This window comes from Pogonomyrmex barbatus, unplaced genomic scaffold (assembly GCF_055798465.1).
Source record: "Pogonomyrmex barbatus isolate J1 unplaced genomic scaffold, ASM5579846v1 scaffold19, whole genome shotgun sequence".
Classification (NCBI taxonomy): domain Eukaryota; kingdom Metazoa; phylum Arthropoda; class Insecta; order Hymenoptera; family Formicidae; genus Pogonomyrmex; species Pogonomyrmex barbatus.
Window position 1 is genome coordinate 2529535 of NW_028297115.1, and position 20022 is coordinate 2549556.

Sequence of the window (20022 nt, forward strand, 5' to 3'; positions counted from 1 at the left end):
AGCACCATGGATAGATCCGTACCAAATAATCGAGGAAATTTCAGACGTGAATTACAAAATAAAATTAAAACGAAAAGTTGTGATTGTACACGCCAACCAACTCAAACTACTATTTTTCGAAAATTAGAAAACGACGAAGAAAAGCATTAGTAAAGCAGTAATACAAGCATAAATCATATACATATATTAGTAGTAATAAGTAATTAGTTAGTAATAAGTAAATAGTAAGTTAGTAGTTAGTAGTAATAAGTAATTAGTAAATAAAAAATTTGTAAACATACCAATTGCGGCGACGCAGCACGCGGACAATCCGCCGTCCAGTGGCGGCGCATACCTAGATCCGCAGAGGATCACGAGGGAATCTCGCTTCGACCCACATTTGCATCTTTTCAGCCACATGCGGGGACACTATCCATGAAGCGCGAACGCACTCATGGCACACTATGGGGGTGAACTCCCGTTCATACATCGCGCACTGCATTGCCGATTCCATTATTATTCCAACAGTCAATTGCGCGTTCTCACTATCACGAGCTACGACAAGGCTATACACGGCTACGGACAATGTCAGACTGAATTAAATAATTTACTATATGCACTCCGCAGAAAAAATGCACGGGTAGGATTCACCGAAAAGCAATCCGAATCCCGGTGCTCCTCGTAGGACGCCCCGCGCGCGGAGGAGTACAAATAACACGATTCCCGACGCACGGATGACAAAGAACCATTACGTTTCGAGGAAAGTAGACCGAGATTATAATAAACCATGTAGTACTACTTGAAGGAAAAGAAAAGAGAGAAAAGAAAGAAAAATGCACAAAAAGGGAGAGACACACACAAAAAGGGAGAGATAATGAAATACGCTTACCTTAATGTTGCGATGGCAACACTCCCACATTGCGTACCCCAGAAGTGTCACAAACGATGACCAAAATCCGATCCAGCGGGAATGGCCGACGAACCTATGGCTCCCGTCTGGGGGTACGTGTCTGCACCATGCCCCGCAAAATACATTTCGTCGCACACCAGTCATGTCGCACGCGTGGAGTCGTAACACGAAGCCAATAGGCGCGATCACACGACGCGCAAGATAGGCATATAGCAACGGGTACAGCCATACAACGCGTACGGAAAACGACGGTAACAATCTGAATAACCGTTCGGTGCGAAAGCTGTTGATGAACTGGCGTGCACCGAACAGCATAAGAAAAATTAAATAGAATAAGGAGGTGTAATATGATTCTCGAACTTTTCAGGATATTGGCCATACAATGGCACTTATGCAGCGCAGAGGCGGACGTCACACCGTACGTGCTGAAAAAAATTTCAAAACACGCCGGGCATCTATTTCGAGGAAACAGGATCAATGAACCAGGTGCAAACGACCTGGAAATTAATAATTAAATTGGACATCAGCGCGCTGGAAAAAAGAGCGCGGCAGATAGAAAAATACCTGGATCAAACCAGCGAGCGATGCAAGAATCATCGGATCCGTCCAATTTACATGTAAAAACATAATGCAAATAATACAGAAAGATAATGAAAAATTAACACAGTTGTTTACGCGACTGAGAACTATCTATTATACTGGAGATAGCAAACGAGGATTGATAAACGTGATTGGCGCGATAAGCAAAACCTTATTCGGCACTATAGATGCCGAGGACGAGGAGTACCTCAATGAGCAAATACAGATGCTGCAAGAAGACCAACAGACCAGAAGACCAACAGACCAGAAGACCAACAGACCTTACAATACGCGACGAAAACTCAGATCAAAATTATCAACGCCACAATAGGGCACATGGATGCATTGGAAAAAATTAGTTATAACGAAAATATACTGCGGAATGTCACAGCACGGATGGAAATACAGCTTGCGAAATATACGCAACGCGAGGACGAACTTATTAATACTGCGGACAATAATGACAGATCTTACAAAGGACGTAGAAAACATCGAATTATTTATCACTGACTAAAAATAGGATAGTAGACGCGTGGCTATTGCCGTTGGAAACAATTATAATAGAGCGAGAAGCAGCGACTCAATTGACCGAAGATTTACACTTTCCATTTACAATATGGGTGGAAAACTGGCATACGATCCAAAAATATAACAATAGGCGCATATATAACAATAAGCGCATATTATAATAAACCGGACATTTACACGATTATTCGTTTCCCGATAATCGCATTTCCAACATTTAAACTAATAAGAACTGTATCATTACTGATACGCAACCACGACATTTTTACATTCATAAAAATTCATCACCCGGTAGTAGCGATAGATAAAGAAAATCATTACTACATTGTTGTGCGGGTCGTTTCAGTGGATCGGTCAAGGAGTCGGCGGGAAGGAGGCGCTCACCACTTTGTTTTAATACCAATAAATTTTATTAATACTTGATACAGATTGTCCTTTTTAATTCAGACCGCGACAGACGTGACGGCACCGCGGATCTCGACCAGCCCTCTCCTCGTATCGGTCTTCCGTTTTTATTTTGTTCCAGGCGGCCGGTCCTTGCCGTGTCATCAACATGTTCGTCAGCGTTCGCGGTATATTTCTGGGTCGCGCGGCGGTTTTTCGCGTAAGGGCCGCGCAACCCGATTAACAGTTGCTTCACGTGGAACGATTACACAATATTTGCGCGATTAGCACGGTAGCGTTGGTAATCGCTATCGCTTGGTAAAATAATAATTCGGATAAAGTATCGCTTGCCGCAATTCGCTTTGTCAGCGGTGAGCGTGATTGCGTTCTCGGCGCTCGCGACAACATATTACCAGACAAAAACGAATTACAAACATGCATACAAGACGGATAACTGTACATATGCAAACGAGATTTCCCCGTCTATCATATTAACACGAACGCACCATGCAAGATGCAAATCTATGTAAACGCGCCGAGTCAACTCAACAACTGCGAACAGCGATGTATAGCGTCCAATACACCCTTATGGATAACATTAACGGAACCACAAGCGTGGCTATATTCAATGATAGCAAATCAAAAAATAAGCATCCAGTGCGATAATTCATCGGAACAACAATTAGAGCTAAGCAGCACGACAAAAATAAAAATTAACGGGAAATGTAAATTAATAACGCCAGAAGTATTAGGTGTACAAAAAGTTCTGAGCTTTTTTCATACAACTGAAATAACAATTTAAATTTTATATATCTTTTATATATCTTCCCGCCCTTTTGCGGTTTTAAAGCGTTGACATTTGGCCTTCTAAAATGCCATACGGTTTGGCGTTTGATGCACATAACCTCAAAAATCAGTAGTGTTCACGATGGCAATAACAAAAGAGCATATTCGATTTTCCATATTCGATATCCACTTCACGTTTCATCTGAAGAAAAATGCTGCTGAAGCCACTGCAATGATTTGTGCTGCATATAGAGAGAACGCTGTAAGTCATACTACATGTAAAAGATGGTATCAAAAATTTCGCCAAGGAGATTTCAGTCTTGAAGATGAACCGCGTGCTGGACGCCCTCAAAAGATTGAAACGGACGAATTGCAAGCACTGCTGGATATAAACTCTGCGCAAACTGAAAAGGAGCTTACAGAAACAGCTTGGTGTTACACAGCAAACCATTTCCGTACGTTTACATACGATGGGAAAAGTTCAGAAGGAAGGCAGATGGGTTCCGAATGAATTGTCTGAAGATAACAAAAATCGTCGGCGTGACACTGCACTCACTTTGCTTTCAAAATTCCGGAAAAAGATTTTCTGCACAAAATCATTACAGGCGATGAAAAGTGGATTCTTTATGATAACCCTAAACATAGAAAATCATGGATTGACCCTGGTCAACCTTCGACATCGATGCCAAAGCCCAATATTCATGCCAAGAAGATTTTGCTCTGTATCTGGTGGGATTGGAAAGGTGTGTTGTATTACGAGTTGTTACAACCGGGTGAAACAATCACGGCAGACCGCTACCAACAACAATTGAGCGATGCATTAGAAGAAAAGAGGCAAGGATTTACTGGCCAAGGACGTCGTAAAGTGATCTTGCTTCATGACAATCGATCACATGTTGCGAAAGCGACTCAGGACCATATCTTTGCGTTAGGCTGGGAACTTCTCCCGCACGCGGCATATAGCCCAGACATGGCGCCTTCCGATTACTACCTATTCCGGTCGCTGCAGCATCATTTGGCTGATACACATTTCGTGAGATTTGAAGAGATACGAAAATGCATTGATGACTTTATTGCTTCGAAGCCGGTGAGCTTCTATCGTCAAGGAATTCGCAAGCTACCCGAAAGATGGCAAAAAGTCGTTGATGCAAGCGGAGAATATTTCGCTGATTAATATTTTTTTGTTTGTTTTTGAATAAAGATTGAATTTTCCAAAAATGCTCAGAACTTTTTTGTACACCTAATATATATATATATATATATATATATATATATATATATATATTAGGTGTACAATATATATATATATATATATATATATAATGTTAGCGTGATATATAATTTTAATATATGTTAAGTTTAAATATTATTATATGTTTTTTAAATATTATTTATCACAGTTAAATGGGCTTTCTGATTACTCAACAATTAAAATAAATATTATTTTTGTAATTTACACAATTTGTTTGAGTAAAACAATAATTATTACAAAACTTTGTTGAATAACACATGCAATAATTATTTTAAATATGTGGCGGCAGCGGCCATTTTCTCACATACACCGGAAACTATCGAACGCAAGCCACGCTATCTCGATAATGACATATCAGCAATCTAATTTAGTATACACATTTGTGGGTTGCACAGATATAATATTGTATATATATATATATATATATATATATATATATATATATATATATATTAGACCGCTAACGCGTATAAGAATTCACGATTAAACGTGATGCGTATAGCTATCTTTATTGTAGGAAAATATCATATAATAATGTTAATGTTTAAAAAAATGATATGTAATATTATTTAATGTATAGTAAGTATAGAATAAGAATAGTTTAATTTAAATAAATAAGAATGCAGTTTAATTTAAATAAATAAGAAATAATATTGTTGACTTCAGAAATATTAAAGATGTCTACGATGTCGAATTGACATTTATAAAAAATAAAGTATATATAAAAGTATATATATATATATACAAGTTTAAAATTTTACACCGTGTACATGACTTTTACTCCACAATCAATATGGCGATATGGCCTTCATCATAAACAGCGCCATTAGCAGTCTAGTACATGGGTCTAAGAATACAAACGAATTTATTATTGATTAATGGACGAATGAACGGAGCATATACTGCCAGATAGGACTCTTTGAAAATATATAGAAAATAATAAAAATAATAATATAGAATATTTCATATAAATTTTTTTTAATAAGAATCCTTAGTTTAAGAATCTGTGGCGGTCCCCCGCTCACACAACTAATACCTAGCAAAGCATCCACGAAAAGAACCATGGCCCGCATAGCGCAGTGCTAGCGCGCCAGTTTTAGATACCTGAGGCTCTAGGTTCGAACACAGTACATACAGTACAGTAGCGCAATTCCCTGTCGGCATCTTTGTGATGTAGTTGTATATAAAATTGAACTGTACATGCGCGAGCTAAGTAGGCAATCATAGATCAATCTGCTCTTCGGTGCTGTACTAGACTGTACTAAAATTCTATCTCGCTTCCATCAACTTTTAAATTATGGGTTTCGTCACTTGGCCACGCAAGGATATGAATGTGAAGGGAAGGAGGAGTCAAAGTGGAGGCAGTAAGGTATGTATTAAGCTTCACACGATTCACTATATAATGTACAAGTGTATTCTATTAGGTGTACAAAAAAGTTCTGAGCTTTTTTTTTGTAAAATTCAATCTTTATTCAAAAACAAACAAAAAAATATTAATTAGCGAAATATTCCCCATTTGCATCAACGATCTTTTGCCATATTTCAGATAGCTTGCGAATTCCTTGACGATAGAAGCTCACGAAGCGATAAAATCATCAATGCATTTTCGTATCTCTTCAAATCTTACGAAATGTGTATCAGCCAAATGATGCTGCAGCGACCGGAATAGGTAGTAATCGGAAGGCGCCATGTCTGGGCTATACGCCGCGTGCGGGAGAAATTCCCAGCCTAACGCAAAGATATGGTCCTGAGTCGCTTTCGCAACATGTCGAGCATTGTCATGAAGCAAGATCACTTTACGACATCCTTGGCCAGTAAATGGCTCTTTTCTTCTAATGCATCGCTCAAATTGGTCAATTGTTGTTGGTAGCGGTCTGCCGTGATTGTTTCATCTAGTTGTAACAACTCGTAATACAACACACCTTTCCAATCCCACCAGATACAGAGCAAAACCTTCTTGGCGTGGATATTGGGCTTTGGCGTTGATGTCGAAGGTTGACCAGGGTCAATCCATGATTTTCTACGTTTAGGGTTATCATAAAGAATCCACTTTTCATCGCCTGTAACGATTTTGTGCAGAAAATCTTTTTCCGGAATTTTGAAAGCAAAGTGAGTGCAGTGTCACGCCGACGATTTTTGTTGTCTTCAGACAATTCATTCGGAACCCATCTGCCTTCCTTCTGAACCTTTCCCATCGTATGTAAACGTATGGAAATGGTTTGCTGTGTAACATCAAGCTGTTCTGTAAGCTCCTTTTCAGTTTGCGCAGAGTTTATATCCAGCAGTGCTTGCAATTCGTCCGTTTCAATCTTTTGAGGGCGTCCAGCACGCGGTTCATCTTCAAGACTGAAATCTCCTTGGCGAAATTTTTGATACCATCTTTTACATGTAGTATGACTTACAGCGTTCTCTCTATATGCAGCACAAATCGTTGCAGTGGCTTCAGCAGCATTTTTCTTCAGATGAAACGTGAAGTGGATATCGAATATGGAAAATCGAATATGCTCTTTTGTTATTGCCATCGTGAACACTACTGATTTTTGAGGTTATGTGCATCAAACGCCGAACCGTATGGCGTTTTAGAAGGCCAAATGTCAACGCTTTAAAACCGCAAAAGAGCGGGAAGATATATAAAATTTAATTGTTATATAAATTGTTATTTCGGTTGTATGAAATCTAAAGCTTAGAACTTTTTTGTACACCTAATAAAAATATATCATAATGGTGTCACAGCTGATCTGACCGACTGACAATTCTGTTCCAGAAATCGAGCGCGATTGTGTCTCTCCTTCTAGCGGCGGTTTTTCATTATCTCTTCTCTCTCACGTGGACGTCCCTTATTGACAGGTGTTGTCACGCGCTAATTGGCTGCGCGGTTCGACCGTGATGTTCGTCGATATCGCCACAAAATATATATCTATTTCGTTTTAAGTACATTGAATGTATATATACTATTTCTTCTCTTTTTCTTTTTCTAACTTATTATTTATATACTAGCATCATATTTAAGATATAAATTAAATAAAAATAATATAAATATGATATAAATAGGTAATAATGAAAAATACTCTATAGATAATATAAAATATAAATATCAAATATGAAATATAAAAGTAAAAAATAATTTTAAAAATATACATAAAAATATATAAATATTGATTAATAAAAAGAAAAACTATATTATATTATTAATTTTGATTAAAAAATTGTATAAAATATGAAAAAATATTCAACATAAGGAAATAGTATATAAAATAAACGTATGTATTTAATTAATATTTAAAATAAAAACATAAATGTAAATATATATTTCTTAAATTTATAAGAATTAAAAAATACAATTTGTTCGAGAATGAGTTTAGATTTTCGAAGAAAGTTGCGCGCGGTCTCATTCGCCATCAGATGGCGGCACCTCACGGATACATATATTATGTATGAGCGTTTCGACTATCAGAACACTTGCAATCCCAGCATTTTTGTGATAATTTAGAAAATTCGCAAACATTAGGTCTTTCGAGCCGGACGTGAATGAAAATTCCGTAGTGTCGTGATCAACTCGCGTCACAGTGACTCTTCGTGGACAATGCGTGTTAATACTGTATTTGTGTTTGTTTGTACACATGAAAGCCGTCAGGTTCGCGCGTGTTTAATATAGCTGACGACAAGAAGTCTGAGATTGGGCTGAAGGTGCCCGTTTCGGTTTCCGCGGTGCTGCCGATCCGTCAGGCTCCGCTCATGCTCCCGCGTCAAGCCGTTAATCACGGCGCTCTTCTCGAGCCAGCTCGTCGCGAAACAACTCACTTGCTAGATTGCCAATAAATCTTGCTCTGAAGATGAGATCTCAGAACAGCAGACTCATATTATGGGAACTGTTCAGCGAGTTTGACAACTGTTTCGCTCGAGGAGTTTCAAGAATGGAAGGTTCAGGCCGACGAGGAATTCAGGGCGATCTCCAAGGAGCACGCATTGTTTGAGATCTCATAGCCATCGGATCTCTTCGACCACGATCTCGAGCAATTTCTATCTGCAGGCTCAGAGGACGTACTTTGCTCTAAAGCGGGAAATCGCCAAGGCCAAAACACAGCTTGTCAGTTCCTCCTAACTCGTCGGCCAGCAGTAAGGAAAGTTATCGGACATATCGTTGCCTGAGTTTAGGGACGACTATTGACCCATAGATTGACCCATATTTAGCGATATGTTCCGAATGTCTCATCCTGAACAACCATTACCTCTCTGATATGGAGCGTCTTCACTATTTGAGAGGCTGTATCAAAGGTCCGCCGGCTCAGCTCATATCGAACCTGCCGCCTATGGGTACATCTCTGACAGATTCATGGAGGCTTCTCACGAACCGATATGAAAATAAAAGACTGTTGATTCAGTCTCACCTGGATCAACTATTCACTATTGCGACGCTCACTCAGAAGAATGCCAACGCTCTCAATCAGTTCATTACCGTGACAGAGAGGCTCATACGTTGGCCACATTGGATGTCACTGATCTGGGTGATCACATTCTGGTGTATCATGTTTTTCAGCTCTTGGACCGCTCGGGAAGCATGGGAGACTTCTCTAGGCTCATCGCAAGATTATCCATCACTTGCACAATTGATGCATTCCTGAATGCTCGGGCGCTCGAACGTATTGAAACCACTCATCCTCCATCAGCCCAGGCACCTAGGAAAACTGCTCTTACGACCTTACGACAAGACGGTCGTCTCAAAAACCATTCTCTCAGGGTTCAACAGCTCATCCTTCTGATTGTTGTGAAGGCTATAGTCTACACATATAGTCTCATGCGGACAATTCAGAGATCTTGCACCCTCGGTCCGAAGATCCTTGGCAGAACGCAAGCGCTTATGTTTTAATTGCCTTAGACGCCACAGTGTCAAGGTATGCAAGAGCGCAAAGAGCTGCAAGACCAGTTTTGGACGGCACTATAGGATGCTCCATGAGACTAAGCCCCTTAATCATGGCAGCTTCAAGCTCACAGTCAGCTCAACCATCATCGTCATCTCAACAGTCACCATCGTCAGCTCATTGAAGGTGCTGTTGTCAGCTCATCGCATGCCAACATCAAATCATGTTCAGCTCTTTGGAACAGCTCTAGTTAAAACTTCTTTAACTACGTACAAAGTATGTCTACTCATTGATTCTGCTGATTGATCAGGCTCAGAACTCAGCTTCATTTCCGAACAGCTCGTACATCAGTTCAGTATTCCTCGCCAACAATCATCGCTCGTTATCCATGGAATAGGAAGTTCAAGGTCAACTCAAACTCTTGGCGTCGTGCAATTAGATTCTTTAACTTCTCAAAACACAGTCAAAATCACTGCTCATATTCTAAGAACTGTATCGTCAATTACGCCTTCCAGTAAAGTGTCGACTCAAGAATGGCCACATCTGATGAAACTGTGTCTTGCAGATCCAGAATATTATCATCGATTGATATCATTATTGCGAACTCTTATGGATCAGTTATCAAACCCGATATTATCAAATATCATCCATCGCCAATTGCTCAGCTTTCAATCTTCGGTTGGATAATACTAGGACCGATCAACACATCTCACTCATATACTCGATTGACTCATCAAGTTTCTGTTCAATAAGAGGATGACATCAAGGAATTACTTATCAAGTTTCAAGAAGAGTTACCTATCGACAATCACTCTCAGTTATCACCTGAAGAGGAAGAATGCGAGACTCATTTTCGTACTACTCATTCAAGAGACTTATCTGGACGATACATAGTGCGAATTCCACTCAAAACATCTACAACAATTTTAGGATTTTCTTATCAAACTGCCTCCAGATGTCTACAAAGGACTTTACATCGACTCAACAAAAATGAAAAATACAGCCAGCTCTATAGAAGCTTTATGAAGGAGTATGAAGAACTTAATCATATGAGAAGAGTTAACGGAGACGATCATGTTCCCGGGACCTGGCACATGATGTTTCGGCATCAGGAGGGTTGAGAGTCTTGGGTGGCTCTTCGTCGAAGTGCTCTTCTCCTCATCTTTCTTATTACTTGCCTCATCATGGAGTATTTAAAGCCGACAGTTCAACTACTAAGCTTCGGGTTGTGATTCAAGCCCTACATCAGGGAAATATCTCAATGATGTCATGCATACTGGAGCTAATTTGCTGCTCAATATTATGGATGTACTCATCTGGATTCGCCATCATCGGCATATATTCGCCACAGACACTAAGATGTATCGATAAGTGAGAGTTCCAGAAGATTGGGATCTTCAACGCATCCTCTGGGTAGATGATCAGCTCAATGAAGTCTCATTCCAGCTCACTACGGTTAGGTACGGAACAAAGGCTGTTCCATTCTGCGCAACTCGGACTCTTCTTCAACTGGTTGAAGATGAAGGACATTCTTACCCACGTACTATACCATTATTCACCCATGGTCGATACGTGGATGATATCTTCGGAGGTGCAGATACAATTGACCAACTCATCTCCATTGCTCAATAAGTCATAGACTTATGCAACGCGGGCGGTTTTCCACTCGCAAAATAGCCTACAACAAATCAAGAGTTACTCTCATCCAATAGCTCATCAAAGTCAACACTAACGCTTGACGATTGCGCAAACAAATTACTTGGATTAAGTTAATCAGCCAGGTAAACTCACAGCCTTAGAATCACAGCACTCTATTCCAGGCTCATATGCAGGCTCAAGCGAAAGCTCAGCTCTCCTCCAACTATTATCATTCCCACACAAGATATTGAACAAGCTAAACTCATCTGGATCAAGGCAATTCCAGCAGCATACTTCTCTCATGAGATCAAGATTGTTGTAGCCCGACCTACAACTAATAATAAAAGTAGTCCGCATAGCAACAAAATTAGTCCGCATGAAATCCGGAAAAAGTCTTTCGAAAGACATAAATGCGTGATCGCCAAAATTGCGATCAGTCTTTCGAAAGACCGCAGAAATGCATCGCGCGAGAATGTTGCGAAAAGTCTATCAGCAAATTCCTCAATTTGCTGATCGAATCAGGCGTGATATTGATCAATCAATATCACGCGATCAATCAACAGAACCGATCAGAATGCTGATCGGGCATCGACCAGTCTACAATCGACCATACAGGCAGAGTCAAGGCAGAGTCGAGAGAGTCAAATACTACGTGTCGTTCGGAATCGGACTTATAATAATCGCACGAGATATTACCGAATCTCGTAGCGAAGTTCCCGTGAGCCGTACTATCAGCATCTCAAGTGACATATTCGGTCGTCGGCCGCCAGACTAACGTGATACGCGACTAACGTGATACCGAGTCACCCGACGACGTTTAACCGTGTGTAAAATATAATCGTTAATATATCAAGCATCTGTGCACTTATGAGAATAAATCAGTTAAAATAAAGAAAGTGTGTGTTAATGAATTCAAGAAGATCCCTACATTCTTTTGATCCTGCTCGGAGTCTCAACTCCTTAGACTTAACGAACCCGACTATCCCTAATATTAACGTTGTAACCCATCCGGGATACAACATTTTGGTAGCAGCGGTGGAATAGTCAAAACCATCCCTAAGAACAACAACTTGAGAGGATCATCGTTGATCAAGCCAGTAAAATCAAACGAGTAAGCCCCGATGCATTGCATTACGGGCAGAAGAAGGAAAAAATTTTCTTGAAAAAACAAAAATAAGACCTACAGATTACAGATTAATAGATTACAAGCTGCAAGCTGAAGAATTAAATTTCCTGTAAATCGGAAATACAAAACCTGTAGGAAAGACGGAAAAGGCCCCGTCAAAAAAAATAAGCCGCCCACGAAAATTGTAGCAGTGTAGTGTAAAAGTCAGCAGAGTGCCGACCTACGACAACGAGTGTCCAGTGGCAGCGGAGCAACGACCAGAGAGTCCATAAGCACCAGAGCCATCGTGTACGTCGACACCAGGCAGCGAGGACGCTTCACCGACACGCACTACTACACGCAGCCAACTGACACGCCAGTACAAACAACGACCATGCGAGTGTATTCGATCTGTTTTCTAATGTAAGTCAAAGAAAACCATATTTTGTAAAGCGAATGTCCGCAGCGAAGGACAGCTTAGTGAATGCGACTTGGCCAAAATCGCGGCCAATAAATAACCCCGTGAAATTTCCACACACTATCTCTGCGTTAAATACCGCGAGAAACGCGTTAAAAGAAATATGCGATAATGTGCGCCGTGTACTACGATACGATAGTGACGAAGACGTCCACGTAATAACCGAACGCGAATTTCCGTACGATGAAAAGGATTATAGCTTGCTCGAACCGAATGATACCGACTCTCACATTAATACACATGTACAAGCGCGCAAACACATACATTCGAACTTACAAGACGGAAGCATATTTAATTCTTTCAACATATACCAATCGCTAATAAACGAAATGGCTCACTCGCCTGTCGAACAACAGAACGAAATCGACAACGAAATTTTGGAACTACGACATTCGGTCGAGAGACATGGACCGCAAAAAAGTCGAACGAACCGCCGCGTCACAATCGACGCACCGCCCGATAACAGTCTCCTTCGAGAATTAATGGACGAAATACGCGATCTCCGTGTGCAAGTCAACGAATTAAGCCGGCAAACACAATTGCCTATGGGCGAACGAACGAGAATATCTCAGGATTTTCTGCCGCACCTGCTAGATCTAACTTACGGACGTTCGTATCAAGATATACGAAACCAGTCGGGAAATGCACTGACATTCCTCACCTGAAAGACGCGCGTAACATGATCCCAGAGATCGACGACACGTTACGAGGACGCATGTACGAATTTCTAAATGCAAGTACGTACGCGATAAAAAATATACATCCCGCGGATGAACATTCTCTATTAGAAGCCATTCTCTGCACTAAATTCAAAGGCAAGGCCATGATGGATTTCCGTACGCGAGATATAATAAACTTCGAACAATTAAAACGAGAATTAGAAAAAGAATATTTAAGCAAACGAAGTACCGCACATTTACAACTCGAATTTAACTCGCTTAAACAAAAACTAAACGAGAATGCACAAGAATTCGGTAGGTGAACAGACAATATAGCCATGGAATTATATGAATCCATGGAAGAAGGAAAAAATCACGGTCGAACAGCAACGCGCGATTTTAGAAAATATAAAAGAGCAGGCGCTCTACAATTACCAGAATGGTTTACACGACGAAATTAAATTGATTGTACGATCGCAGCGATATCAAACAATACAGGAAGCAATCGCAGAAGCAACCGCGGAAGAAAAAACGCGAGGATCTAGCACGCGAACGCTAACCTATCGAAACCGGCCAATATTTAAAGCGCATACACTCAGTTCGCGTTGTGAAAAATGCGGAAAAATCGGTCATTACGGGCGCGATTGCAGGACTAGCCGCTTCTCAAATAGATATACCCTGCCTAAGCCAGAAGGACAACCACGAATAAATACAATTGAAAAACAGTGTAGCTATTGCAAAAAGATAGGATATTTGCGGCACGAATGTTGGACACTGAACGGAAAATCGGAAAACAGCAAAAATTCCGGAAAAATTTTTTCGAATTCGCGAAGAGAAAATCCCGCGAAGAACTTTAAAAATAAAAAGAGCGAAACCGGCGAAGATAAACCGACCGTCCCGCGCCCCGCGTAGAGTATCGCGTGGCACACGTCAAGAGAACATCGCTCGTCAACACTGGATTAAATGCGATCACATTACTGATTGCAGAAGCCAAAGAAAAATAAATTTCTTATTTGATAGCATCAGCAACAATAATAAAACTAAAACATGTTCTAGACCACGTCCTAATCTATGAAGAGAAAACTAAACTAACAGGCATAACAGGACATGAAATAATAACATTGGGCAAAACACATGTTACGGTTTAACTGTCGCGAAAAAAGATACGACATCCCGTATACATAGTGCGAGATAATGCGCCAATGGAATACGATGCAATAATCCTAGGAGCAGATTTCATTTGGAAATACATAACTGCGTTCAATCCAAAAACAAATTCAGTACAATTTCAAAATACGAAATTCAGACTTTACCCATACAGGCGCGTAACTTTAGGACCGCGCAGCGAAACAATCGTGCAAGTCACGACTAACCAAAACATAATTGGATTGACGAAACCAGAGGAAATGATACCTGGAATTTTTATTGGATGTTTCCTAGTCGAACCGCGAAATTATACATGTCCAATCAGTATAATAAATATTACGGAAGAAGAAAAAACCATTCAGGTACCGCAAGTGATATTAGAAGAAATAAATATACAAAAAAAATAACACAGGAATCTGTGAACGCAATGCAGACAAAAAATAAAGAGACAAAATTAATAGCTCGAGAAGAGCAAATAAACAATTCCTTGCGTACAGAACATTTAAATGAGGAAGAACGAAAATTTGTATTAAAATTATGTCACGAATATAATGACGTATTCCACCTAGAAGGGGACATTATCGTGCACAACAAAGATTAAGCATGAAATATCAGTACGAACAGATTCATCACCAGTAAACGTACGACCTTATCGTACCGGAAAAACATAAAGACGAGGTAAATAAACAAATTCAAGAAATGTTGAAACAAGAAGTTATCAGACCGAGCGTAGGCCAATGGAACGCACCACTATTAGTCGTGCCCAAAAAGACAGAGGCGTCAGGAAAAATAAAATTATGAATTGTAATAGATTTCAGAAAATTAAATGATCTCACAATCGGAGATTCATTCCCGTTGCCCAACATAACGAATATACTTGATCAGCTGGGCAACGCGAAATACTTTACGACACTGGATCTCGCATCAGGTTACCACCAGATATCAATGACAGAGCGAGATAAAAATAAAACGGCATTCTCTACACCACACGGTCATTATGAATTTAATAGAATGCCATTTGGTGTAAAAAATGCACCTGCAACCTTCCAACGATTAATGAATTCGATTTTAACGAGGTTGCAAGGAATTAAATGTCTAATATATCTTGACGACATTGTAATATACGGTCCTAGCCTTATAGAACATAATAAAAGATTAAAATTAGTCCTTCAAAGATTAAAAAAGAATAATCTAAAGCTCCAACCGGACAAGTGCGAATTTTTACGAAAAGAAGTAGTTTATTTAGGACACATAATTACGGAAAATAGAATTTCGCCAGATCCATCAAAATTGTACGCCGTAAAAAATTTTCCTATGCCCAAAAAGGTAAAATATGTGCAATCATTCATCGAATTAGCCGAATACTATCGAAAATTTATCGATGATTTCTCACGAATCGCAAAACCATTAACAAAACTCACAAAAAAAAGAAGAGAAATTTGAGTGGACCGAAATACAGCAAAATGCATTTAGCATTTGACATGTTAAAAAATAAATTAACGATGGCATCGATATTAAAATATCCCGACTTCACGAGAGAATTCCTCCTAACCACGGATGCATCGGACTATGCAATAGGAGCCGACTTATCGCAAGGCGAAGTAAGTCAAGACCAACCCGTCGCGTATGCCAGCCGTGTACTATCACGAGCAGAACAGAATTATAATACGACTGAAAAGGAATTATTCGCAATAGTATGGGCAATAAAACATTTCAGACCTTATTTATACGGGACAAAAATCAATTTAAAATAATTACCGACCATAAACCGTTAATATGGTTATTTAACGTAACAAATCCCGGATCACGTTTAATCAGGAGATTAAAATTGAAAGAATTCGATTACGAAATAATACATAAAGCTGGGAAAGCAAACGCTAATGCTGACGCATTAAGCCGTAACGTAGCAGCAATAACAGAAGAGCAACAAACTGACAACGACGCGTCAGAAAACCAATATAAAGAAGAAGAAAAGAAACAAATATTATATGAATACCACAACGCCTATAGGAGGACACCAGGGCGTTGAACGAACAATAAATAGAATACGATTACACCACAACTGGCCAGGATTAAAACGAGATATTGAGCAATACATCTCAAAATGTGAACATTGTCAGAAAAATAAATTGCAACGACGCGCTAAAGCATCGTTAATGATAACAAATACGCCAACAAAACCGTTTGAAAAATGCGCGTTAGACATTGTAGGACCTTTGCCTGTAACAACGATGGAAAACAAATATGTATTGACATTTCAGGACAGTTTAACAAAATTTAGCAAAGTAATACCGATACAAAATCAAGAGGCGACAACAGTAGCGAAAGAATTTGTCACAAAAATTATATTAGAATATGGAATTCCAGAGAAAATCCTGACCGACTAAGGAACAAACTTTACAGAGAATTATTTAAAAATACGTGCAAATTATTAAAAATACAAAAATTGCAAACGACGGCCTATCATCCAGAAACAAACGGAGCACTCGAAAGATCACATCGGACATTAACCGAATATTTACGACATTATATTAATAACGATCAGACAGATTGAGACGAATGGATACCGTATGCGATGTTCGCATATAATACGACACCACACACCGCTACGGGGTTCACGCCGTTCGAACTGGTATACGGGCACCACTACCTACGGTCCTAACTAGCTCACCGAAATCATCGTACACATACGATGATTATGCGCAAGAACTCCGTGAAAGAATACGAGCCGCGAATCAGATAGCGAAAGAAAATGTAAAAGAGGAAAAACAAAAAGCGAAGGAAATCTACGACAGAAAAACAAAAGTACGCACATTCAAAATAGGAGATAAAGTCCTATTACACGACGAAACAGTCCGGCGAGGGAGATCGAAAAAACTAGACGCGTTATGGATCGGACCCTATACAATTTTAGAAAAATTAGGCGATTTAAACTATAAAATAAAAATGGGCCGAACGATAAATGTGCACGCGAATCGAATTAAACTGTTCGTCGAAAATTGAAAGGAGATAAAAGAATAGCACATAATACAAAATAAGAATAATAGAAAAATAAAAATAAAAACATTGGGACTTACCGAAGAAGAATCCCAGCAGGTCCGGAAAATAATCCAAGCACCAACATCCAGAGTTACAAAATCACTACGACTAACTAAGCAAGAAACTAACACTACAAACTACACGATAAACTATACGACACTACAAAGCAAAAAAAAATTAGGCTCTAGGAGAGTGGCCTTTCACTTCTGCGGGGTTGTCCGCGGGGCCATCCTCGAATCCCTCCTCATCCACATTATCGGCGGGAACATCTAACGGATCGACATCCGAGGCACCCTCGAATCAACTTCCACGTCTGCCACAACGGCCTCAAGCATAGAGACCAGCAGTTCGTAGAGTTCCACACCAAAGCAACTCTACAACTCTGCCTGGAACATCATTGCTGACGAATCAAATACAGTCCGTGCATACGTGGAACACACCATTGTGATAAAATTGATTTATAATGGATAGCCACTCGCGCACGCGACGAAAGTGCACCTGAGCGGCCGGACTATCCATGAATTCGTGAACGTCACTATCGTCTATCTCGACGGCGAAGTCCTCGTCGTCGGACGACGTTTCCACCACGGCCCGATCATCAAAAATCGGGGGATCACGGCCAAAATTTCCTTGGAAACCCATTGTGTCAACACAAGGAAGGTACGTCGACAACTGACGAAATACAGCCAGAGAACTCATCGCAAAAGAATGAAATATTAGAAGAGTCACACGGAATATTTAACATCGATATAATAAATAGGACACCAAGAGAAATGATAAATTTTATAAAAAGCAAGCTCAACAGATTCACAGGAAAATCTTTTTAACTAAGATAACGAAATAAGAATAAAGTAACATTACACCTGAGAATATGATAAAAAAGAAACGCCGAATTCGAGCACTGTAAAATTTTCATGAGAAATAAGAATTTTTATTTTAACATTGCAGAATAAAGATATGGATAACAAATGGGGAAGAAGAAGAAAAACTACCATTTGAAGTAGAGAACTTCAAGCACCACCTCGGAATATACTTCGAGGAAATAGGAAAACTAAACATAATCGAGTCATTCTGGAAAATAGTTATAAAAATAGATATCTCACCAATCGAAAAACGAACAGAGCAAATAGAAGAATACATTCTAAAAACGCAAAATATATGCACTATGTTACACTTCACAAACAAGGGGTCATGTCAAAACCATAATACCATAATTGAAAACAATTACCAGCGGTTAAAACATTTAACAAAAAGAATAAACTCTCTGTATAAAGCACAAGATACAAAAACGAAACGAAGACTGATAGATGGAATAGGAACTATTGCCAAAACATTATTCGGAACAATGGACAATGAAGATAGAAAACTAATCAATGAACAATTAAGTATCTTACATAACAAACAACAAACAACAGAGCATATAATAAAAAATCAAATTAAAATTATAAATATGACGATAGTGCACATAAGTAATCACGAGGAAATAATACAGAATAATGAAAACATTTTAGCTAACGCAATCAAAAAATTAGAAATGACACTAACAACGGAAATAAATAGCGAAAAAAACACTTAAAAGAACACTTTATAATCATTAACGCAATACTTGCAGCAGTGACACAAAACGCGGAAAACACACTAGAATACCTAACTGTGATAAAAAATGGAATACTACACCCGCGACTAATACCGTTAGAAGAAATAATGAAAAACTTTAAAGAAGCAGCCACACAAATACCATAAGGATCATATTTTCCATTTAAAATAAGGGAAGAGGATTGGCATACAATAGAAAAAGTAACGACAATGAACGCGCACTGCGACAAAACAAACGTCTATACAATCCTACATTTCCCGCTAATTTCACTTCCACTATACGAAATATTAAACATAATACCACTACCGATACCATACAAGCAAAACATATCTGCATTAATTGAAACGAACAATAGGTATACTAGGCCGGTTCTAACCCAGGTCCTCCGAGGGGGGTGCGGGTGTACGGGGGGGAACGGACGGCGCGGGGAAGAGGGGAGGGGAAAGTCCGAGGCGGCGATCCTTTGAACTGAGCCGCGGGGGGGGGTAGATAAGATAGTAGGTGAAGGGAATATAAACAAATAGATAAACAAATAGATAAACAAGAAGATAAATATATAGATAAATAAATAGAAAATTGTGACTCGAAGGACATGACGTCACGAGGGGGGGGGGGAGGTGTAGTGAAGAAAGACGAGGTGAGATAAATAAATAGAAGGATAAGATAGCAAGGCGATATAAACAAAATGGGCGGTGAAGATGATATAAAAAATTGCGCGTGGACATGACGTCAGAGGGGGGGGAGGGGAGGGGGGTCGCCGCCGCCGCCACCGCCGCCGAGTAAAAAAAAATAAATATCTCTCTCTCTCTCGTATTATCTCTTCCGTTGCGGCTCTCTCTCTCTTATGGCGAATGTTATTTTTTTCTAATTATTTTATGGTGGGGAAGAAAGAAATGAAAGAAATACATGTTTTTTGCATATTATATATGTTTATATTTTTAAACAAATTGAATACATTTTTAAGTGGGAAATTTTTTTATTCACATGTTTTTTTCTTATACATTAAAAACTAAAGCTAACAGCTCGCAATCGACGAGTTGACGTCTATCGAATGTATCGCAATCGCGTATCGCATTCGGCACTTCC